This window comes from Neophocaena asiaeorientalis, unplaced genomic scaffold (assembly GCF_003031525.2).
Source record: "Neophocaena asiaeorientalis asiaeorientalis breed wild unplaced genomic scaffold, Neophocaena_asiaeorientalis_V1.1 scaffold46, whole genome shotgun sequence".
NCBI lineage: Eukaryota > Metazoa > Chordata > Mammalia > Artiodactyla > Phocoenidae > Neophocaena > Neophocaena asiaeorientalis.
The window spans coordinates 3,543,737-3,569,405 of NW_020175393.1; the positions used below are offsets into that span (position 1 = coordinate 3,543,737).

Below are 25,669 nucleotides of genomic sequence, written 5' to 3' on the forward strand. Positions count from 1 at the left end.
ATCTCTCTGACCTTCTTTCTTTAGTGAGATAAGGTTAAATGAGTTAGATGAGTTAAAGTGTTGCCTTTTCAGAAAACTTCCTTGACATGCCTGTATAGAACAGCAGTTAGAGGCATGCCCTCCCCTGCCCTCTGACCTTGCTTCATTTTTCTTCAGCACTTGCCATTTCTTCCTACTCACACTCCCAGAATGTAAGTTTCATGAGAACAGACTTTATTTTGCTAACTGCCTGTAAAACAGAAATACCCAGAAAAGGTATATGTATCAGACAAGTATCTTCTTTTTCATTTTTAGCTGTTACTCATCATTCTTCAATTGAAGACCATTACACTCCACCCCACCTCCAACCAATCCCCTAATGGAACTAGACTGTGAAGAATATTAAATGTCAAGTGTTGAAGTGTATTATGTAGAAGGAAACCATCGAGAAATTTAAGCAGAAGTAGTGCTTTAGAAAAATTCTTCTGACAAGAAGGTGGTAAAAATGTAGGAGGACTGGAAAGCAAAGATGCAGGAGACATAGCCACAGTCTCTGTTTGTCAGGAGTTAGGTTTGATCCTGGTTCCATAGTCTACCAGAGGGCCATGACTTTGGATGAACTGCTAATTCAAGAAGCTCTCTGTGCTTCAGTTGCCCAGTATGTAAAACGAGGGCAGAAAAACATCTACCTCGTGGGGAACACAGAGGTTATGTTTATTCTATATCAGTACCTGATACATAAATTTTAGCATTGCATGTAGGAAATAATGGAAAAGAAACAAGCAAACATCTATTTACTTATTTAACTTATTTTTACCGAGTGCCTATAGGTATGTCAGATACCTTTCCAGGCACTGGAAATGCAGCTGTGAGGGAAAAAAAAAAGTCCCTGGTCTTCATCATACTAGCACAAGGTGACAAAAAATAGCCCTAATTTATCTGAATCTATCCAGGTTTTGAGTTTCTGCTGGTGAATAGCTAAAGTTGGGACAGCAAGTCCCATTGAAGTCCTCTCTCAACGTCTCTCAAGGAGATAGATGTTCTATAATGTCAGGCTATGAGAGGGGCTATAAAGAAAAATTTAAAAAGGTAAGGGGACAAAGTATGCTGACATTTTGAATAGGGTTGTGACGTTTTAGTAAAGAGGTAAGAAATGCTAGAGTTTTATCTGGAATGATTCAAAAATAAAACTGAGGTGCTTCCCTGGTGGCGCAGTGGTTGAGAATGTGCCTCCCAATGTAGGGGACACAGGTTCGAGCCCTGGTCTGCGAAGATTCCACGTGCCGCGGAGCAACTGGGCCCGTGAGCCACAACTACTGAGCCTGTGCATCTGGAGCCTGTGCCCCACAGCAAGAGAGACCGCGACAGTGAGAGGCCCGCACACCACGATGAAGAGTGGCCCCTAATTGCCCCAACTAGAGAAAGCCCTCGCACAGAAACGAAGACCAAACACAGCCAAATAAATAAATAAATAAAATAAAACTGAAACTCAGGAGGAATAACTGATTTGAAGATGATGTGTTTGGGTCTTAGAAATGATTTGGCTTCAAAAGACAAACTAAAAGCTGACTGGAGGAACTTTCCTAATGGTCCAGTGGCTAAGGCTCTGCGCTCCCAGTGCAGGGGACCTGGGTTCCATCCCTGGTCAGGCAACTAGATCCCGCATGCCACAACTAAGAGTTCACATGCCGCAACTGAAGAGCCCACACGCTGCAACAAAGATCTCGTGTGCTGCAACTAAGGCCCGGCACAGCCAAATAAATAAATAAGTTAACAAAAAAAAAAAAAAAGCTGACTGGAAAAAGCACCTTAGAAACTCTGGTTTACTTACATGTAAATTTCAGTCTTCTATTTCTTCCTGCCTTGGGGAATGAATAATTGTAGGATCTCCTAATGCAGAGAACTATCTTCTATGGACTGTGTTACGGGTTCAACTGTGTCCCCCCAAAAAGACACATTGGAGTCCTAACTTCCAGTTTCTCAGAATGTGACTATTTGGAGATAGGATCTTCATAGAAGTGATCAAGGTAAAATGAGGTCTAGGATGAGTCCTGATCCAATATGACTACTGTCCTTATGAAAAGAGGAAATTTGGACACAGACTAAAACACATAGAGGGAAGATGATGCACAGATACAAGGAGAAGATGGCCATCTTCAACCCTGCTGACAACTTCATTTCAGACTTCTATGCTCCAGAAGTGTGAGACAATAAATTTCTGTTGTCTAAGCCACCCAGACTGTGGTACTTTGTTCAGTAACCAGAGCAAACTAATAGAGACTAGAAGAAAATCATATTTGTGTACTTATCTCCCTTAAGAAATCCCCTTGAGGAGAAGGCTTAACTCTATTTTTTTAATTAATTAATTTATTTTTGGCTGCATTGGGTCTTCGTTGCTGCACGCGGGTTTTCTCTAGTTGCGCAAATGGAGGCTACTCTTCATTGCGGCGCGCAGGCTTCTCATTGCAGTGGCATCTCTTGTTGCGGAGCACAGGCTCCAGGCACGCGGGCTTCAGTAGTTGTGGCGCACGGGCTCAGTAGTTGTGGCTCTCAGGCTCTAGAGTGCAAGCTCAGTAGTTGTGATGCATGGGCTTAGTTGCTCTGCAGCATGTGGGACCTTCCTGGACCAGGGATCGAACCTGTGTCTCCTGCACTGGCAGGCAAATTAACGACTGCACCACCAGGAAAGTCCCCTTCACTCTAAGTCATTTTTGTATTCGTTCTGGAGTACCTAACCTGATGCAAAAATTTAATTAGATACTATTTTAAGTTGCAGGACCTACACACAGTGGAGCTCAATAAATGCTAAATTTCTCCCACAACCTTTTCCATATATATCTTTCCTGACAGATAATTTCTTTCTTTTGCAAACTGACAAACTGAATTTAATTTCTGAGGCATACTCAAGTAGTAATCTCAACTCAGTAATCCTAGGAGCTAGGGTTTGGCAGCATTGAAACAAAAATTTGAGTGCCTAAATTTATCAGATGATATATACACATAATTAAATATAAACTATCCCTGATCTTTAGGGACTCTAACCCAAACTAGACCTGATACATATGTATGGGAAATACCAACAGGTGAGTTAAAACCATTAGTTCAACACATGAATAGTAATAAGAAATGTTACATAAAAGTCAAGGGTAAACCCATTTTAGCTAAGGAAGGAAGCATGAGCATGGGAGTAGTCACCAAAGCACTATACTCCTAGCTGAGTACTGAGCTAGGCATGCACATACAATTTCAGCATCAGAATCTCGCCATCTGCAGATAAGGCAACTCAGACTCAAGGAAGTCAAATGATATTGTCCAAGTTCATCCAACAACCATGTTGGAGGCAAGCTGGAACCTGGGACTGTGTGATTCAAGAAAACAAGCTCTTTTTTAATAAACAGTATTTGAGCATATACCTATTCTATCCTTCCACCTACAACATGAGCTAAGTTAGCTAATTTATCTCATTGTATTCTATTTTTTTTAATTTAATTTTATTTATTTATTTTTGGCTGCATTGGGTCTTCGTTCTGTGCACGGACTTTCTCTAGTTATGGCGAGCGGGGACTCTTCTTCGTTGCGGTGCGCAGGCTTCTCATTGCAGTGGCTTCTCTTGTTGCGGAGCATGGGCTCTAGGCACATGGGCTTCAGTAGTTGTAGCACATGGGCTCAGTGGTTGTGGCTCGCAGGCTTCTAGAGCGCAGGCTCAGTAGTTGTGGCATATGGGCTTAGTTGCTCTGCAGCATGTGGGATCTTCCCAGACCAGGGATCGAACCCGTGTCCCCGGCACTGGCAGGTGGATACTTAACCACTGTGCCACCTGGGAAGTCCTCTTGTTATATTCCTAATACTAGCAAGAAATATGCAACATACAATTCCTGCAAAATCTATTCTCAAAGGCATAGGTAGTCATAGAAGAGAAAAGGAGTATCAAGGGAGCTTGCCACCAAGCTCACGTATAGACAGAACCTGACATCTGTGGTCAAACTGCTTGGCTTAAATGACATTCAAGGTCCTTCACAGGCTGAAGGGCAGCACCACAATCAAGAAAAAAGTGAATGAGAAGATACAGTTGCCCATAAATTACCTTTATATTAATTACAACATAAGGCCACCTTAGTATTTCAGGAAACAAAAGTTCACAAGACCACCCCCAAAAGAATGGGTAGCATTGTTTAAAATGCCTAATCACTCAGAACAAAGAAGTTAGAATTTGAGTAAATTAAATAATATATAAAGGTCATCAACATGACTCATGGTACCAACACCAAACTTCAGCCCATTGATGACAACTCTTATACTGGTGACAATTCTTATATAGTGGCTAAAATATGTATCAAATGTTCTCAAACTTTTTGATAAGCAATCTTTAAATACCTATTATGCAAAGCATGTAAGCCACCAAGGAATTTATTACTCAATAGCAATGAATTATACCTGGCCTTAACCTTCATCTATATAACCAAAGGCTTCATCATGGTACAAATGAATATGATTTTTATTTATCTAGCTCCTGCCAACTAACTTCTGTGTCCAGTGCTACTATACTTCTCTGAAAATGAACAAAGTACAGTTAACTTATTTTGTGGTTTCTGACAACTTTCTGAAAGCATTCCTTGTTAAAGTAGTTGAAAAACTAGATACTCTGGTCTTCACAGCTAATCGCATGGATCTTTTTGAAATTCCCAAAGTTAATCTTCCAGGAAGAGGTACACAGAAGCACAGATCTCTTCCACAACTGTGTTTACTATAACTTTAAGGGGAAGGGCTAGAGATAGTATTAGACCTAATAATTAGGCCAATTAGTAACTAACTCTCACCCTGAAGATTCTACAGCAGAGATTACAAACTGCAGGCTGTAAAATCCTGCCCCTGAACTTCTGTTTATAATGGTTAAAAAAAAAAAATCAAAATAGTTGTTGAGAAGCACATAAAAACCAAGATTTCCAGGGTCTCTCAAAAAATCTAAAGATCTGGTAACACAACTCATCTTCTCACAGGACAGATGAGAAAGCCCACTCCATACATTCTAATAACCACCATTCCCTTTTGGCTTACTGATAGTATGCTTCAGAAGCCATATACTAAAAATAAATCAACACAATCACAAATTACTATATTTTCAATATTCATTTTAAACTAAGAACACAGATGACCCAAATTCTACAAGATTTAAAAACGTCAAAGATGTAAAATGAAAGCAAAAGTTAAACAAATGAATCTGTGTACCAGGTGGTAACATAATCACACAGCAAGGAACTAGCAGCTCACATAACTTTAAAATTCAGTAATTTGACTATACATCCCTATTGAAATACTATGCCCTAAGAAGAACAATAAGAAGAAATCATCAGCTTTCTTCAGTAATCATACTATTGGTTGTAGTGTTGACATTGTCATTCTCAGACTATTCTGTACTTATACTGTGGGAAAAGAAAATGAATAATCATGTTGGTGCTGTGAAGAACTGGGGTTTTCAACGTGGGAGAAAGGAGATAGAGATGTAAAATCAAAGAAGATGAGGAGGGCTTCCCTGGTGGCGCAGTGGTTGAGAGTCCGCCTGCCGATGCAGGGGACACGGGTTCGTGCCCCGGTCCGGGAAGATCCCACATGCGGCAGAGCGGCTGGGCCCGTGAGCCATGGCCGCTGAGCCTGCACGTCCGGAGCCTGTGCTCCGCAACGGGAGAGGCCACAACAGTGAGAGGCCCGCGTACCGGAAAAAAATTAAAAAAAAATTAAAAAAAATAAAAAAAAAAAAAAGAAGATGAGGAAAGTCCCTGGGTCATTTAATTTGATTTTTAAGTATAACTTGAACTCATGATTTTTTTTTTTTTTTTAAGAGAAAAAACAGGGCTTCCCTGGTGGCGAAGTGGTTGAGAGTCCGCCTGCCGATGCAGGGGACGCAGGTTCGTGCCCGGGTCTGGGAGGATCCCGTGTGCCGCGGAGCGGCTGGTCCCGTAAGCCATGGCCGCTGAGCCTGTGCGTCCGGAGCCTGTGCTCCGCAGCGGGAGAGGCCACAGTGGTGAGAGGCCCGCGTACCGCAAAAAAAAAAAAAAAAAAAGAGAAAAAACACAACTTCAACTTATTTCCTAATTAACCACAAAAAAGGCCTAGAAACAATGACTAACTCAGTAGAAATAAGCACTTTAAGTGCCCAGATTGTGATCTCCAAATGTCATTTCCCACTAACAGGCTTCTTAGAGAAAGGTCTGTTTCTTTGACTGGGGCAGAAAATGTACAAGTCTGGACAAACTGTCACACCAGATAGCAAAAAGCTATCAAAGATGTCTCAGGCTGAGACAAATGACTCAAGGGCCATCATGAAGGGACTCCAACTGGCCAAGGATAGGACAATCAATAAAAATAACAACTATACATGCTACAAAATGCATGAGCATTAAAAACATGCTAAGTAAAAGAAGCCAGTCACAACAGACCACATATTGTACGATTCCATTTATATGAAATATCCAGCCTAAGCAAATCCATAGAGACAGAAAGTAGATTGGTGGTTGCCTATGGTTGGAGGTCGGGTAGCATGGGGGGTAATGAGGACTGACTGCAAATGGGTACAGCGTTTCTTTCTGAGGTGATGGATATATTTCAAACCTACTAGATCATGGTGAAGGTTGCACCACTCTGTGAACATACTGAAAATCACTCAGTTGTACACTTTAAACAGGTGAATTTTATGGTATATAAACTATACCTCTATAAAGCTGTACAAAACAAAAACAAAACTACAATGGACTGAACCACAAATATGTTTAAATCCGTGTGTTCATAATCAAATAAATCTTATTGGTCATTTTGGAGGATGCTAGGAACCCAGCTCATTATTTCTAAAACTGGAAAGTATAAAGTATTTATCCAGTCTGTCATACACATGAAGTCTCTCCCTAGATAAGCAAATAGAAGAAATAAAAGTTTCTGTTTACACAAGTATTACAATTAATAAATTAAAGAATAATAGAATACTACCATTTTGCAACCCCAAATAAAATCAGGGATCTAGGCAATAATCACAGGCCACTAACATCACAAATAAAGAGTCAACCAAACAGTAGGTGCCATCTGATAGAAGTATACAACACCACCAATGAAGCTGTCTAGCAAAAAATTTGCAGGGACTTCCCTGGTGGCACAGTTGTTAAGAATCTGCCTGCCAATGCAGGGGACATGGGTTCAATCCCTGGTCTGGGAAGATCCCATATGCCACAGAGCAACTAAGCCCATGCGCCACAACTTCTGAGCCTGAGCTCTACAGCCCGTGAGTCACAGCTACTGAGTCTACGTGCCACAACTACTGAAGCCCGTTCTCCACAGCAAGAGAAGCCGGCACAATGAGAAGCCTGCGCACCGCAAGGAAGATAAGCCCCCGTTCGCCACAACGACAGAAAGGCCCCACGCAGCAATGAAGACCCAACGCAGCCAAAAAGAAATAAATTAATTTTTTAAAGTTTGCAAAGAAAGAAAAAACAAAAACTATGCAGAACCTATAGATAAAAAGACTAGAGAGACTTTTAAAACAATGGCAAAGTTGGATATTTGATATCAACTTGTGTTAAAAAATTTTAGGTGTCATAATAGTACTGTAGTTATGTTTTTAAAAATTAAGAGTCCCTATCTTACAAAATGATAATGTCTAGGGTTTGCTTTAAAATAAGATGGAGGGGAGTAGGAGAAGATGTATCAATAGATGAAACAACATCAGCCATAGCTGATAACTGTTGGAAGTTAAGGTGGATGTATGCAAGTTTATTTTGCCATTTTCTCTCATTTCATACATATTTGAAAATTTCCACAACAAAGCTTTTAGAAAGACAATCACGGGCTTCCCTGGTGGCGCAGTGGTTGAGAGTCCGCCTGCTGATGCAGGGAACACAGGTTCGTGCCCCGGTCCGGGAAGATCCCACATGCTGCGGAGTGGCTGGGCCCGTGAGCCATGACCACTAAGCCTGTGCGTCCGGAGCCTGTGCTCCACAACGGGAGAGGCCACAACAGTGAGAGGTCCCCATACCGCAAAAAAAAATCATGCTGTCAATTCTGCACAGTCTTGGAATTACTGCATTTCACAAACTCAAACATGAAAATGTCTCCCACCATTTTACATCTCTGAAATCAAGACACATCTTACAGTAAATGGTGTATAAGGTTAATTGGTAGTATTTTTTTCTTAGTAGTACATAAAATGGTGAATTAAAAAACAGACAGCATCTTAAATTCGGTGAAAAAACTGTAAGATTATAAATATATTTAGATATCTATTTCTCTTTAACTAAATTATTACTTGCATTGTACCTGGAAAGGAAGACTTAAAAAAAAAAACTCCTAGCTTTCTGAATTTTCTTATTTGCTTGGGATTAATTCAGTTACAGTGAGAGAACCATTAAAATGCTTCAGCCAATATAAAAATGAACTTAGTCCCCAAACCAGCATTAGTGGTAGACAGGACCTGGGGAACACCAGGCAAAAGTCTATCTAAGGTGGGTAAAAAACAAAAAAGCTTGCTGCAGTTATCCTACCAGGTCTAAAAACTTGAGTAAAAATAGATTTTAGTTGACCAGCCTGTCTTTTCATTTTTAAGAAAAAAAACACTTTTTTTAATACAGCAGGTTCTTACTAGTTATCCATTTTATACATATTAGTGTCTATATGTCAATCCCAATCTCCCAATTCGTCACACTCCCACCCCCACCCCCTGCTGCTTTCCCCCCATGGTGTCCATACGTTTGTTCTCTACATCTGTGTCTCAATTTCTGCCCTGCAAACCAGTTCATCTGTACCATTTTTCTACGTTCCACATATATACGTTAACATACAATATTTCTTTTTCTCTTTCTGACTTACTTCACTCTGTATGACAGTCTCTAGGTTCATCCATGTCTCTATACATGACCCAATTTCATTCCTTTTTATGGCTAATATTCCATTGTATATATGTACCACATCTTCTTTATCATTCCTCTGTCAATGGGCATAGAGGTTGCTTTCATGACCTGCCTATTGTAAACAGTTAGCTGCAATGAATACTGGGGTGCATGTGCCTTTCTGAATTATGGTTTTCTCTGGGTATATGCCCAGTAGTCGGACTGCTGGGTCATATGGTAATTCTATTTTTAGTTTTTTAAGGAACCTCCATACTGTTCTCCATAGTAACTGTATCAATTTACATTTCTACCAACACTGCAAGAGGGTTCCCTTTTCTCCACATCCTCTCCTGCATTTGTTGTTTGTACATTTTTGATGAGGCCCATTCTAACTGCTTTGAGGTGATACCTCACTGTAGTTTTGATTTGTATTTCTCTAATAATTAGTGATGTTGAGCAGCTTTTCATGTGCTTCTTGGCCATCTGTATGTCTCCTTTGGAGAAATGTCTATTTAGGTCTTCTGCCCATTTTTGGATTGGATTGTTTGTTTTTATAATATTGAGCTGCGTGAGCTGTTTATATATTTTGGAGATTAATCCTTAATTTGTTAATATGATGTACCACACTGATTGATTTGCGTATACTGAAGAATCATTACATCCCTGGGATAAATCCCATTTGATCATAGTGTATGATCCTTTTAACGTGTTGTTGGATTCTGTTTGCTAGTATTTTGTTGAGGATTTTTGCATCTATATTGATCAGTGATATTGGTCTGTAATTTTCTTTTTTTGTTGTATCTTTGTCTGGTTTTGGTATCAGGGCCTCATAGAATGAGTTTGGTAGGGTTCTTTCCTCTGCAATTTTTTGGAAGAGTTTGAGAAGGATGGGTGTTAGCTCTTCCCTATATGTTTGATAGAATTCACCTGTGAAGCCGTCTGGTCCTGGACTTTTGTTTGCTGGAAGATTTTTAATCACAGTTTCAATTTCGTTACTTGTGATTGGTCTGTTTATATCTTCTATTTCTTCCTGGTTAGGTCTTGGAAGATTTTACCTTTCTGAGAATTTATCCATTTCTTCCATGTTGTCCATTTTATTGGCACAGTTGCTTCTAGTAGTCTCTCAGGATGCTTTGTATTTCTGTGGTGTATGTTGTAACTTCTCCTTTTTCATTTCTAATTTTATTGATTTGAGCCCTCTCCCTCTTTTTTCTTGATGAGTCTGGCTAATGCTTTATCAATTTTGTTTATCTTCTCAAAGAACCAGCTTTTAGTTTTATTGATCTTTGCTACTGTTTTCTTTGTTTCTACTCTGATCTTTATGATTTCTTTCCTACTGCTAACTTTGGCTTTTGTTTTTTCTTCTCTAGTTCCTTTAGGTGTAAGGTTACGTTCTTTGAGATTTTTCTTGTTTCTTGACGTAGGCTTGTATTACTATAAACTTCCCTCTTAGAACTGCTTTTGCTGCATCCCATAGGTTTTGGATCGTTGTGTTTTCATTGTCATTTGTCTCTAGGTATTTTCTGACTTCCTCTTTGATTTCTTCACAGTGATCTCTTGGTTATTTAGTAACATATTGTTTAGCCTCCATGTGTTTGTGTTTTTTACGTTTTTTCCCCTGTAATCGATTTCTAATCTCATAGCGTTGTGGTCAGAAAACATGCTTGATTTAAATTTTCTTAAATTTACTGAGGCTTGATTTGTGACCCAAGATGTGATCTGTCCTGGAGAATGTTCCATGTGCACTTGCGAAGAAAGTGTAATCTGCTGTTTTTGGATGGAATGTCCTATAAATATCAATTAAATCTATGTGGTCTATTGTATCATTTAAAGCTTGTGTTTCCTCATTAATTTTCTGTTTGGACGATCTGTCCACTGGTGTAAGTGAGGTGTTAAAGTTCCCCACTATTATTGTGTTACTGTTGATTTTCTCTTTTATAGCTGTTAGCAGTTGCCTTACGTATTCAGGTGCTCCTGTGTTGGGTGCATATATATTTATAATTGTTGTATCTTCTTCTTGGATTCATCCCTTGATCATTATGTAGTGTCCATCCTTGTCTCTTGTAACATTCTTTACCTGAAAGTCTATTTTACCTGATATGAGTATTGCTACTCCAGCTTTCTTTTCATTTCTATCTGCATGGAATATCTTTTTCCATCCCCTCACTTTCAGTCTGAATGTGTCCCTAGGTCTGAAGTGGGTCTCTTGTAGACAGCATATATATGGGTCTTGTTTTTGTATCCATTCAGCAAGCCTATGTCTTTGGTTGGAGCATTTAATCCATTCACATTTAAGGTAATTATTGATGTGTATGTTCCCGTGACCATCTTCTTAATTGTTTTGGGTTTGTTTTTGTAGGTCCTTTTCTTCTCTTGTGTTTCCCAACTTTCTGTGAACTGTCTTTTCACTTTTAATATAGGAGTTCCTAAACACCCACCACTTTTAGCGCTTCAACAAGTAGCTGGTTTCAAGTAGTAATCTAAAGAAACATGGTAAACTGGCAAGCCTCTGGGCCTCACTGTAGAAGAAACACTAATGCAAATAAAATTTACTAACGTACATAAACTTACTGAGAAAGAAAAGAAGACAAGAAAATATTTCTAAGAGTAATTCTAAAATGCAATTCTAGCAGTACATAATTTTGAAAGTACATACTTTAATGGAGTCACACAAAGTTAAAAATGCAACTTTTTTTAAAGATAGGAAAGTTGACATCAAAAATTTCAAAGGTAAAAAGCGAAGAAACAGATTAGCCACATTTAAAAAAATTAATTTATGTCAAAAACACACTATAAATGTAATTTGAAAGGCTAACAAGCTGAGAAGTACAAATCTGTCACATAACAAAAGGTATATTCTTTTTTTTTTTTTTTTTTTTTGCGGTACGCGGGCCTCTCACTGCTGTGGCCTCTCCCGTTGCAGAGCACAGGCTCCGGACGCGCAGGCTCAGCGGCCATGGCTCACAGGCCCAGCTGCTCCGCAGCATGTGGGATCTTCCCGGACCAGGGCACGAACCCGTGTCCCCTGCCTCAGCAGGCGGACTCTCAACCACTGCGCCACCAGGGAAGCCCCAAAAGGTATATTCTTAATAAATAGCTCTTAATATCAAGAAAATGATCAACAATCCAACATAAAAATGGACAAAAGATAGTAGCAGGTCAATAAATATATCCTCCAAATGGTCAACCTTTTAGTAATAAAAGAAATTAAAACAAGATACCTTATAGATTACTATCTTTGGGAAGCTTTTTCAAGTAATACTGTCCAGTTCTGGTGGCTAAGCAGGAGCTAGAAGAATATTCCCACTCCTAATATTCTGGCTAGAGAAGCCCTTCATTTACCTCCTTCAAGTGTCACCTTATCAATGTGTCCTCCATCACCCTATTTAAAACTGTACCCCCATTTCCCACTTCTCAATCCCTTTATTTTAGTAAAATTATTAGATATGAAATCCATTCTGGAATTATATTCCATAGAAACAATTTTGAAAGCAGACATAGGGACTTCCCTGGTGGTCCAGTGGTAGAGAATCCACCTAACAATGCAGGGGATGAGGGTTCAATCCCCGGTCAGGGAAGTAAGATCCCACATGCCAGGGGGAAACTAAGCCCGCATGCCACAACTACTGAGCTCATATGCCTCAACTAGAGAGCCTGCATCATGCCACAGACTACAGAGCCCACCCACCCTGGAGCCTGTGCACCACAATTAGAGAGAAGCTCGCACACCTCAACGAAGATCCCACATCCTGCAACTAAGACCCAATGCAGCCAAAAATAAATAAAATAAATAAATCATAAAAAAAAAAGCATACATAAATTGTCTTAAATTATAAAAACCTATGACAAACAGATGAAGGCACACAGCTCTTGATATACACATTGAAAACTGAATGCTCAAAGGGAGATATAACATTGTACCCTTTAAGAGACATACCCAATGGGCCATGAAAGTGTACCTAAACACCCATGCATCCTGAGGTCCCTTATTCACAAGCCTCTGTTCACTCAGCCTCTATTCTTATTTGTCCTCAGATACACCAAAAGGAATTGTCACTTGGAGACAGCAATGGTTAGTATCCAGGGCTTTGGGGTATGTCAGATCTGGGTTAGAAACCTAGCTTTAAATTTTCTAGGGGAGTAATCTGGCAAATCTCAATTGCCTTATCTGTAAGGTAAAATAGAGATTATTACCAACTAGTTAATGTTAGTAAATAAAAGTACAGTGTCGGAAAAACTGAAATGGAGAAGGAATTCTTCAAATAAAACTACTAAAGACAACTAAAAATCCCCAAAGTCAGATCTTTCATCACAGTAAAAGAACCCAAAGGAAACAAATACTAAAGAGCACTGAGCTGGAAGGCAGGAGCCCTGGATTCCAGTTTTGACACTGCTACAAACTGGTTCAGCTCCATGAGAATATTATTTAAAGTACGTAGATTCTAGTTTTAAGATCTACAAAATCAGGGGACTGAAAATCCTTTCCACCTGTTCCACACCATGACTAAATTACTAGGATGTTATTTACTGTTGTACATCCATAATTTCTAAAAGTTTTCATTTAAATGTTTGGTTTTTTTAAACTTCAAGTCCTGATGAGTTTTCATTATGACTGAGCTACCAGTCATAACATATAAGACTGTTTCCTTAACTAAGTAATCCAAGGTCAGATTGCTAAAACGCGGCAAAATCAGAATTCAAACCAGATCTGACTCACTCCAAAGACCAAACTATTGCACCCTTCTCCCTCAGACTTTCTCCCTGACTAATCTCCTGGTAAGTAGCAGCTTGCCTTTGCAAAATGACTAGAAGTCAGCAGTGCAGTCAAGAGTCAAGGAATAAAGTCAAGGAATAAAGTCAAGGAATAAAGTTACCTGAGACAGGTGGGGCTTGAACTTCTGACACAGTACTCTAACCAAGTTAATTAGTTAGACATTTCAAGTACTTAAAAGGAGGCTGGAGAAACCAAAAAAAAAAAGTAATATTATCAAGAAAAACTATTAATTGAAGACAAAATAAAAAATTAAGCACCTCTGAAACTATAAGTAAATGGGGGTGGTTCAAGGAGTCAAGTTGTACAAGATGAAATATTCAGTAAAATAACTAATTATCTGTACTTGCTTTTGTGCAAGTGACTCTAGGTTACCCACAGTAGTGAATGGAGGAGTAACAGATAATCCAAAGTACATATATTCAGCTTTACAAATAAAGCATATGGTCTAAACAGATCATCCATGGGGCTTCCCTGTGGCATAGTGGTTAAGAATCCGCCTGCCAATGCAGGGGACACAGGTTAGAGCCCTGGTCTGGGAAGATCCCACATGCCTTGGAGCAACTAAGCCCGTGTGCCACAACTACTGAGTCTGCGCTCTAGAGCCCGAGAGCCAAATATTAAAGCCCACGTGCCTAGAGCCCGTACTCTGCTGCAACAAGAGAAGCCACCGCAATGAGAAGCCTGTACACCACAACGAAGAGTAGCCCCCACTCGCTGCAACTAGGGAAACCCCACGCACAGCAACAAAAACCCAATGCAGCCAAAAATAAATGAACAAACTTATTATAAATAAATAGATAATCCAAAGTACTGAATATCTGGTGCTAAAAATAAAGTATATGATCATCCATACATATTTATCTCCCAAATTATAGGCTGATTCAGGCTAATATCAAGGTTAATTTCCAAGTGGAGAAACCAGGACAGATGAAATCTAAATAATACAGTGAATAATAAAATCATCACCTCCTTACATCAGCAGAAAACATATGGTTTTATAACACATTCATATCAGCTCCACAGAGAGTAACAAAACTAAGGCTGTGCATGCACGCTCGTGCACACACACACACAGAGTAACATTTAAATTCCCACTGCACAGGAGAACCAGGTTAGCTCCTGGCTGTTTCCATTAAACCGATCTGGGAGTAAAAACTGGTTTTTGAATCATCCATACATGGATAATCAAGAGGCAAATTAAATACACACACAAACATATATAAACTCACATTTAAATGCACGGGTTACCCAGCACTTCAGAAAATAAAAAATTTCGTAAGACAGCTGATAGAAATGAAGCAAGAGGTGAGGTCACCTACCACTTTAGCTCTATTGATAGAAGTCATCGTTTGCTCTCCTGAAACATTAGGCAGCTGCCGAAAACAATACACAAACGTACACACACGCACACATGCCCGGATCTTGTATCATCATTCAGAAAGAAAACCTAGGAAAGCCTCTGAAATGAGTTTTATCAGCTCAGAAAGACTTAGATGGTGTACAACTCCACGTAGATCCAAGGAAATGGAAAAGTGTCATGAAAATAATGCATTTTTTTTCTGAGTACAAGTGTCTAAAAGACAATTTCCAAGGCCCTCTGCAATTAAATGTGAGTACAAAAGTTCTTCAGACTAAGCCTCCCTTGCAGAAGCCCTCTACTGGGCGTTTCTATGACGTTCTGACCAACTTTTGTGTTTCCCACAATAGCGCTAAACCACGATTATGCATCCTGCTGATAAAAACCGGCAAGTGGCACTTAACACACCAAGCCAAAATCAGCAACAGCGCTGGCTAAAGAACTTCCCCGTCACCACTGTGATGCCCACTCCAGAAGGTATCTGCATTCAGTGCGAGGACTTGAGGTTCCGGGAAAAGAGAAGCAGCAACAGAAACCGGCTGCATACCCCAGAGGGCTGCCTGCAGACTGCAAGGAAGGCCAGGCGCCTGCAGGCTCAGGAAGTTTTGCCTAACCCAGGGGAAAGCTCCATGCCCTCCTCTATAAAAGGGAGCGTGTGGCTGGCAGACCAAAACACAGAAAATTCATCCAAGAATTCCCTGCCGCCTACCCTGCAGAAGGAGGAGGCAAATTAAGACGCTGGGAAGCAGGTATGGAAAGAGAGCAGGGTTCACAAACTGATAGTGATCTACCAGCTCCGTGGGAAGGCTCAAACTCTTGTGCCTCCTCTCTGGAGTTGGGAAGGTAAGGTACCGGTCGGGCTACGGTCCTCTCCCAACAGTCCTTTCCAGAAGGAGCGGGGCTGCTAAGACGCAGACCTGGCCTCCAGCAACAGAAGCTCCCACCCACATGGTTCAAGGGGCGCGACCCTCCTTGGCCGCCCCGAGGCCATGTGGCTGCGGCCGCCAGGTGTCCAAACCCGGTGCACGTTCAAGGCGTGAAACCAGAGACGAGGTGCGGGGGCAAATCCAAAGAAAGGGATGTTGGGGGGTGAGACTCACTTCTTCTGGGCTTTGTCCTTCTTGGCCTTGGTCCTTTTCTTTCGGGCCTGGAGCGCAAGCACTGCAGGAGAGAGGGATGGATGAAGGGCGAATGGGGAGGTAAGGAAGACACCAAGGTGAGGGTGGAGACCCAGCAGGGGCGCGAGGCCCGGGTGCGGGGCCTGCCTGAGGGGCGGCTCCGGGGCAAGCGCCGCGGCGTTGGCCAGGCGGCCGATCAGGGGGCTGGCGGCCCACGGAGCGCAGAGCAGCGCCCAGGCGGGGCACGCCGGAAGGGGCTCAGGCCGGGTCAGGGGGACCCCCGCACACCCCGCCCCCCAGTTCCCGCCCCGCCCACGACGGCGCGCGTCTGCGCGTTGAGCGCGGAGCCTACCACCTGTTCCCGAGAAGGGGGGCGGCAGTAAAGAATTGGGGGAAGAGGGGTGAAGGAAATAACGCCGAGGATATACACGCAAGGGGTGTTTGAGGACCAAGCTTGGAAGCCTCGCAGGGTCAGCTTTGTTCTATTTGCCGGGCGGTTGCCCCTGAGGAATGGCGAAGAGAGTGGTACTGAGGGTTCCCTGTGTGCTGAGTCAGAGCTGCGCAGCCAACTGTAATCTGCCTTGTTTTCCTGGTCTGTAAAATGGAATAATCAGGTGTGTCCCGGTGCCTCCACTGAGTAATCGTGAGGGCCAATTGAGAAACTATATAAAGAAAATGCAGGGGGGGCGGGAATTACAAGTGAGAAAGAAAAGGAGGTGGGAGCAACACAAAAGAAAGACTGGAAGGAAGGAACCTGTGACCTTATTGTCACTTAAAAAGTAAAAACTTTCTCTTAAAATTTCAAATTCAACAGAAGACTGTAAACGAAGGAAGCAGGAGAATAAAAACTTAGTGTTTTCTTATTTTACCACTTTATCTTTTTAGTACAGATAAACACAGTTGTCTTTATAGAATATTTTTATACTTTTCTAAGTGCATTATCTCATTTGATGTTCATGACAGCTTAAAGGCAAGACAGTTATTACTTCCAATACACAAATAAACTAAAACTCGGAGGGGATATGTACGGAGAAGCTTGGTGTCCTGACACAGTGATCAGTCATCAAATCCTTGTTGTAAAGCAGGGTTAGAAAAGTTTTTCTGTAAAGGGCCATATAGTAAACCCCAAGAGATCTTGGGGGCCATAAGATCTCTTAACTATTAAGCTCTGCCACTAGAGGTCAAAAGCAGTCATAGAAAATAGGGGCTCTCAGTGTTCAAAAAAAGTCTTATTTATGGTCCCTGAAATTTGAATTTCATGTAATTTTCATGTGTCATGAAGTATTATTCTTCTGTTGATCTTTTTTCCACTATTTCAACCATTCTTTGCTCAGGCCTTAGTTTGCCAACCCCTTTGTAAAGTACTGCAGCTGGATTGGGTGGAAGCCTGCAGACCTTTGCCCTTAAAGAAGTTAGACTCCAGTGAGGAAGACAGACAAGTAATTAATTGAGAAGGGAAGATGAAAGTACAATGGTGCTGCACAGGTCAAGCATGGGGCTTGGGCGGGATTTTATTGAGCAAAGTAGGTCATTAAGTCCAGCCAGGGAGGAGGCAGCTTTTGAGTTGGGTCTTGGGAAATGTGTAGGATTTCCAGAGGTGGAGGAGATGTCAGGCTCCTGAATGAGAAAATCAATTGAGCAAAAAGGCACAGGCTTGGAAACTTACAGGCAGGGACTGGGGCTGGTAATGACTGAAGAGATGAAGTGGAACATGAGGCTGGAAATGTAGGTTTGCCAAATTTGAAATTGAGTTAATTAATATCTGTTGCATGGAACCCGAATGATAGCATTTCTGGGCATATTGCAAAAGAGGACAGCACCTGTTGGCCAAGGAAAACTGCAACCCAGTTTCCTCCCAATTCTATCCTGGAAAACAAAAGGTGAGTTGGGGCAGACAGTCAAGCCCTGGAATATGTGGATTCTGCCAGCTCAGGAAAACCACATGGGGTTTAGAAAAGACAGGAGAGAGCTGGTGGCTGAGGGGAAGTCCCAGAATGGGGAAATTAGTGCCTAGCACTTACCAGGTGCTCAAATATTTGTCTAATCAAAGAATAAATGATGTGCAGTTTATGAGAAAGGTCTAGATGAGGGAGAGAAAACGCTGAGAGGGACAACAGGAGAGCTGTGCTAAAACCCAAATGGGTTAGTGCAGATCCATCAAAAAGGAAATACATCTCTGAGTGACTGTTGATTCTCTCTCTAAGAGCTCACCAGCCATCTGTTTAACAACTCATTTGAGAACTTTTCCAGAGTCAGTGTCAAGTTCACTGGACTGAGTTCCCAGAATTGACTATTTCTCCTTTTTCTTTCATCTGTTTTTCCCAAGTCTCCCAGCATGCTTCAGTTCTTCACACCTTTTCTGTAATTTCTATAATTGTTCATATAAGCTGGTTTGTTTTTTTCCCGTATTCTAAAGCCTATACCTTTTTCTGTGTTTCTCGTTTTAAATGTAACTTTAAAAATCACTTTCCCCCCCTCTATTTTCACAGGACTTATCCTATTTTGCAGTTTCCCCTTCCAGAAGTTATTCTTAAAAGTGGTGGCCATTCTTTGGTATTCATTTTCAATTACATACATACGCCTCTCCCACAACTGTTTTTCTGCAAGTTCTTTTAAAAGTAGGATTATTCAGAGAACATGAGTCGTCATGTTTTTGCTGCTCATGGGCAGTGTCAGAATTTAATTTCTGCAAGATCCCATTCCTTTTGAGCTAACTTATTTTTTCAGGCTGTCATAGGGTCTTACCTAATGCTTCTTTGGAATTTTTGAAATATGAGCACCTAAAGTGTAGGATACATGTTTCATCACACCCATTCCCTGCCTTGATTACCACAAACTCTCACAATTTTGATCTGAATTAAGTCCAAAGTATCACTTCCCCTCATGGCTTCCTCTATGTCCTGCAAGATGAAATAGGCAACAGAAGAAAGTGAAAATATATTGAATAAGATTCCCAGTAGATGTCTGCATAATTGGAGAACCCCAATAGAATTTTCTCTTGCCTTTGTGATTGTTTTGGGAAGTATATTGGGAAGATATAATTATATTTTAGACTTGAGTCTCAGTAAACATGGCACAGTCAACAGAATAATTGAAGAGAATTGAATAAAGAGATTGAGGTGTGGACAGGATTAAGGGAAAACTAGGGATGGTGAAGACTAGCAACAGTGGGAGTCTTTACCATCCTGTAGGCCTGAAGACACAAGGGGTGGAGGTGTTACCAGACCCAATGAGAGTTTGTGTTAGTCTGCTAGGGTTGCTTTAACAAAGTACCACAAACTGGGTGGCTTAAACAATAGAAATGTATTGTCTCAGCCCTGGAGGCTAGAAGTCTGAAACCAAGACATCAGCAGGGTTGGTTCCTTCTGAGGACTATGAGGGAAGGATTTGTCCTCTTTGCTTGGCTTGTAGGTGACCGCCTTCTCCATGACTCTTCAGATCATCTTCCCTGTATGTGTGCCTCAATCTATGTTCAAATTTCCCCTTTTCATAAGGACATCAGCCATATTGGATTAGGGTTCATCCTCAAGAGCTCATTTTAACTTCATTACCTCTGTAAAGACCCTATCTCCAAAAGGTCACCTTCTGAGGTTCTGGGGGTTAGGACTCCAATATATCTTTTGAAGACGGGGATACAATTCAACCCATAACAGAGCTGTAGCAGTAAGAAAGGACTGCCTGAATACAGCTGTGCCCTTTGATAGAGGGATATATAACCATGGCGCAGCAGGGAAATAAATACCCAACCTCTTTCTCCAGTCATCCTCTCCAGCTAGTGCCTCCCATTGACAAAACTCAACTGGAAGTTAGAAGGCAAAGGTGCCTGGGTGATGCAGTCCATGCAGGCCAGCCTCCCAGGGCACAGAGCAGGGTGGAGAGGTGGAGGGTGAATCTGGAGGGCAAACAAAAGATCCAGCACAGCCTGTCTGGGCAGTCTGTAGGATACACCCAAAGCAGCCAGCACTTTCCAAGCAAGAAGTCAGCCTCTTGGGCTCCCTGATCCCTGGAGAGGCTTGATAACAGAAGTTGCTTGGAGATAAACCGCTTTCTGGCTTTGTTCTATAAAAGCTTATACTTCACAAGGAAATTGTGCTGGAGTGAAGGGTTAAGGGGTGTAGGTGGAAGAGATATAAGAATAAAAGCCTTGGGACTTCCCTGGTGGTCCAGTGGTGAAGAATCCACCTTACAATGCAGGGGACGTGGGTTCGATCCCTGGTCAGGGAACTAAGATCCCACATGTCGCGGGACCACTAAGCCCGCGCGCCACAACTGCTGAGCTCATGCGCCTCAACTAGAGAGCCTGTGTGCCGCAAAAGTACAGAGCCCACGCACCCTGGAGCCTGCACGCCACAACTAGAGAGAAAACCGGCACGCCACAACTAGCGAGAAGCCCGTGCACCGCAACGAAAGAGCCCGCGTGCTGCAACAAAAAGATTCCGCGTGCCTCAACGAAGATGCCAAGTGCTGCAACTAAGACCCGACCCAGACAAAGATAAATAAAATAAAAAATAAATAATAAATAAACCTTTAAAAGAATAAAAGCCTTGGCTTGGTAGGGTGGGAAACTATGCATCCTTTTGGATGCTCTGGCCACAGCGTGAAGATCGGAGGAGGGGAGGAGATTCTCTAGCAATGAGGAGGTTACAGAGATTGATGGTTCTGGAGGCAGGTAGAGCCCTTGCTCTGCTCCCTGGAGGTGCTCTGGGGAGGCAGCAGGGTGTTGCAAACTGACCTGCGCTGATCGTGTCCAACTCTTAGTTCTTCTACCTGGGTAAAGAACATCTACCAGAGAAGTGTATAGTAATGAGGATTTGTCCGCAGCACATTCTCACTCCCGGGATATAAAGAAAACAAGTTTCGACTAAGATCTGCCACACACATTTGTTAACATTCGTTAGCAGGCAGGCACAGCACAGCTCTCGTGACTTGTGTATATTCTCTGAGGTCACTCTGTCCTCTTGGAACCTCTGGCCCCAGGTTTAATTTCTCCAGTTTGGCAATCTTGGGGCCAGAGTGAAGACTGTTTAGGAAATACGTAAAAATGCGCAACATGGTTTAGACATTTGAGTTCTGATTTCTACCTGCTATGCAATGTCAAATTTGTATTTCTTTTCCTTCTTTCAGATACTTTCCACCAGGCCCACCCTCGTGACAAACATGTATCGAGTACCCACTGCAGCCCGGGCAGGAGACTAAGGGTTTGGAGAAGCAGAGAAGAAGAAAACATAGCCCTTGCCCTGTAGGACTTAATAGCTAATTCTTTTTTTTTTTTTAATTTTTATTGGGGTATAGTTGATTTACAGTGTTGTGAGTCAGGTGTGCAGCAAAGTGAATCATTCATACATACACACATATTCGCTAATTCTTACATAGTAATGACTGTTTGCTGGACACTGTTACCCCTCATCCCTCAAACAACTCTATGAGATCGGTACAATTAGTATCACCTGTGTTTGACAGACGAAGAAGCTGAGGTACAACCAAAGTCGCACAAACTAGTAAGAGGCAGAATTTTGAATCTGGGCAGCCGGGCTCTCAAATTCATACTCTTAACCACACACCCTATCATCTGTCTAGTCTAGTGGGGGATTATAAAAACAGTAGATGCACAAAGTACCACAGGAGCACAAAAAAAGAGGCCCGCTCAGCTCAGGATTTGAGAAGAGCTGAGGAGAGAGGCATCTCCTGAATGAGATGACACGGGGGCAGCATTGGAACACACCAAACAGGTGTCAGCTGGGAACAGAAGGGAGGGACGGAACCTGCGGTCAGAGAAGACAGCATGGTATGTGGGGGAACCATAAACAGCGTAGCATCACTGGAGTATAAAATGCAACGGGAAAGGAGGGAGATAGTTTGCTCCACAAATGCTGATTGGGCCCCTTTCATATGGAGGCACTGTGCTTGTTGTTGGGGGTATGGCAGGGACAGAGTTTCTAAGGAAATTGAACTTGAGTTTTCAAACATTTTGCTTCCTTATTCACTAAAATAACTTTTTGAAACTACCCCCATGCAAAACATGCAACAAACTGGGAATAGAAGGGAATTTCCTCAACCTGATAAAGGCTGAGGAAAAACACTCAGCTGTCATTATATTTAATGGTGAAAGACTGAAAGCTTTCTCCCTAAGATCAGGAACAAGAAAAGGATGTCCACTCTCTCACCACTTCTGTTCAGTCTTGTATTGGATTTTCTAGATAGGGTCACTAGGCAAGAAAATTACATAAAAGGCATACAGATTGCAAAGGAAATTGACACTTTAAAAGTGTTAACATCACAGTTTTGAATGCCATCCAATGGAATTTAAATACAATAGCAATTTGATACCCACCATCATTCATTTTTATATGTAAAAAATAAAAATCACTTTAAGAAATGTTACATTACCCGCTTTTCTCCCTGAACTTGTATTTCTCTTTCATTTTACTCTCACAGAAGTTTATCCTCAGGTAATACAATTTTATGCTTAAAAGTCTTGTATTGATCATCCTATCATACTTCTCCGCCATACAAATGTGTGTTTATGTTGTAATTTAATTTGTAAAAATGTTTCCTGAGATCATGATCCTCCAAAAGCTTTCTTACCTATCATTATGAGTATTATTATTGCATGATTAATCAAAATAACATATAGGATCATTTTGTGATAGATGAAATTTTATTGCAAATATACCTCAGTGCAAAGGTAGGTGATTTTTCTCAATAAGCCCTGCATCATTCTATTCATGTTTGTTCGGTAATAGCTACGAAAACTTGGTCACATAAAATAAGTACATGGGAATGGAAAGGGTTTGGCACAGGAGTATCATTGTTTTTTTTAAACTCCTTCCAAATGTGCCAAAAATCACGTAGTAATCGTCATCAAAATTTGTATTAATGACCGTCAACTGACAACTCCAAGAGGTCCTTATTCAGTTTTGTTGAAGGCAGATAATTGGAAACCATCTGACTTGCAAAAAGTCATTAAAGTTACTTACTCTCTCAATCCAAACACCAGTATTTCAATATGTTCCTTTGTTTGGACCTTTGAGAGGTTTATACACCCTCTGGCAGTGAACCTGAGAATGATTTTTTGGGGAGGGAAAGGCCTTTTTTTTTGTTTATTTGCTTTGATTGCCCCACTACTCCTTGGAATGACAGCGACTTTTGTTTACTGCTGTATCTCCAGGGCCTACAAGAAAAGTGTCAGATATGTAGTAGGTGCTCAGTGAATTATCTGGGATGTTATGAAAGAATGTAGAAATCATGGGTGGCTGGGTGTATGGCGGGGAAGGGACCAGGGCAGGAGGCAGAGACACAGAGGCACTCAGTGCACTGATTTGAGTTTCTCATGTCAAAGGCACCAAGAAGCCACCTTTCCCCAAATTGAAGCAGCACTGAGTAGAGAAAAGGCCTAATTTTTGGCATCTCACCTGGGTTTGAGTTTTGACATTGACACTGAATAGTGGTGACTTTTGGCAAACTCTTGGTCTTAAGAGTCCTACCCTGGGTAAAAAGAATAACTGTCCCTCTCTCAACGAGAGCCTTTGGAGGAAGTAACAAATATGATCATGCCTGTGAAGTACCTGCACCATTGCCTGCACTCAGTAAATAGGAATTATCCTTCATTTGAACCTGCTTCTTTTCCTTTTGGTGGCACCACCTCTCCCTCTACTAGGCCAGAAATTTGCACTATTGGACTTATTCTGAACGTTCACTGGCACAGATACTAAGCAGTAGACAAGATGGTAGAGTTAGGGGCCTCAGGGGGAATCCAGGGCAGTGGGACCTCCTGTACCTCAGTTTCCTCATCTAGGAAATGAGAGTAATAACAGCCCTACCTCACAGGGTTGTTGTGCGGAATAACGTGTTAGCTTTTGTGAAGTGCTTAGAACAGAACCTGATACACAGTAAAGGGTTAATAAGTGAGTGCTACCTGGGAGAGAAGGAGCACGCCAGGGTAATAGCGGAGTGGGAGAGTGGGGATCATCTGAGCTGCTGTGTCTCCCACACACCATTTATAAGATGCATCAGGATGTCGCAGGGAGTCAGGCTCTATGGAGGAACGAACACCACTGGGCAAGTTTCAGTGAGTGTAGCAGGTTAAGGGCACCATGCGTATCTGTGGCCAGAAGAACAACATATTTCCTTCAAGGCTCCTGCCCCTCCAAAGCCCTGCCTGCTATTGGTCATGAGCTTATAATCAACAGATAAAGTGGGGAAAATATGGAATAACTTCCAATACAGGTGTCAGAATCTCTTCAGCCATGAAGGAGGAAGCTGTAGTGAAAATGCAGGCATGAACTCCAACAGATGTTTTGTCTGTCAAAGAGAAAAAATCAGTATAGGAGACAGCTCCTCAGCAACAGAGCAGTCCCTGAAGAGGAAATGTTGCCTTATGACTGGGATTAAGCCCTTCAAAGAATTCTTCAAGGAGAAACCAAAACTGTGCCACTGAAACCCTCAGATTGTTGAAATTAAGCATTGAAATGGATAATAATTCATGTGTCACCCCAAGAACAAGACTTGCAAGAAGAGGTTTCTACTATTGACATGCTCCGTGGGGTAGGAAGAAAAAACATTCCTGTTCTGCAGAGACACAAAGTTCATTGGATACTGGTAAAAAGCTTGGTGGAGGGAATTCCCTGGTGGTCCAGTGGTTAGGGCTTGGCGCTCCCACTGCCAGGGGCCTGGGTTTGATCCCTGGTCAGGGAACTAAGATCCCACAAGCCGCACAGCCAAAAAAAAAAAAAAAAAAAAAGTTTGGTGGAACTCGAAGTGGACTTCAAAGGAGAGAGAGGCGAAATGGCATAAGCTCTGTACATGACATGAACATCATTTCCAGCAGCACTATAGGAGACAGAGATTGCAGGATACTGTAGGCTTGTGTTTTCCCATGAGAACTTAAACAAGCGGTCAAAGCTCCTCTTTTCTAATAAAAGAAAAACACGCCTTTCTGAATTAATGCTTGAGAAATGTTCTTTCCCTGCTGTCTCAGATTTAGCCCCTAAATGGCCTTTGATTAAACAGTATATTCCTGTGAGCCCACATTCAACATTTTTTGATACGTTTGATCTATCTTTGGCTTCTACAGAAGCTGAAGAGGATAAGCTTAGAGAGAGAAGGCAGCTTGGTGTTGAAAAAAAGGTTGATCCCCTTCCCGATGCACAAACACATACGTCTGAAGACACTGTACCGGTTAATTTTTTATATAAACTGGAACCAAAGTCACCCTAGAATGACTGAAATAAATCAGAACAATTGTGCAATTTCACAAGCTAATTGTGACTCAGAAGAGGACACAACCCCCCAGTGTTTGCAATTACGCAGGCAAGGGCATTGTCAGGTACCCGGAGACAGCCATGCCCATGTTAGTAGATGGAGAGCTTGGGAAGTCCATAAACAGATTGATTACATACACTGCCTCATGCCCAATTTGCTTCAGATTACAGGCAATCCCTGTCACTGTTGAGTGATGAACCATTACGAAGCAGAGCCGTTCTTTTTTTTTTTTTTTTTTTTTTTTAATTTATTTTTATTTATTTGGCTGTGCCGGGTCTTAGTTGCAGCATGCGGGATCTTTAGTTGCAGCATG

General features: G+C 41.7%; 1 long non-coding RNA gene and 1 pseudogene across 1 annotated transcript; both read left to right on the forward strand.

Annotated features, from left to right (window-relative positions):
- Positions 1-16,518: 16,518 nt before the first annotated feature.
- Positions 16,519-22,419, forward strand: LOC112413864 (uncharacterized). The gene is made up of 3 exons (XR_003006050.1): positions 16,519-16,709; positions 17,883-17,975; positions 21,220-22,419. It is a non-coding gene; the product is annotated as an uncharacterized LOC112413864 (long non-coding RNA).
- A 1,870-nt stretch (positions 22,420-24,289) lies between these two features.
- LOC112414016 (suppressor of cytokine signaling 5-like) overlaps positions 24,290-25,669 on the forward strand; it is a 2,577-nt pseudogene continuing 1,197 nt past the window's right edge.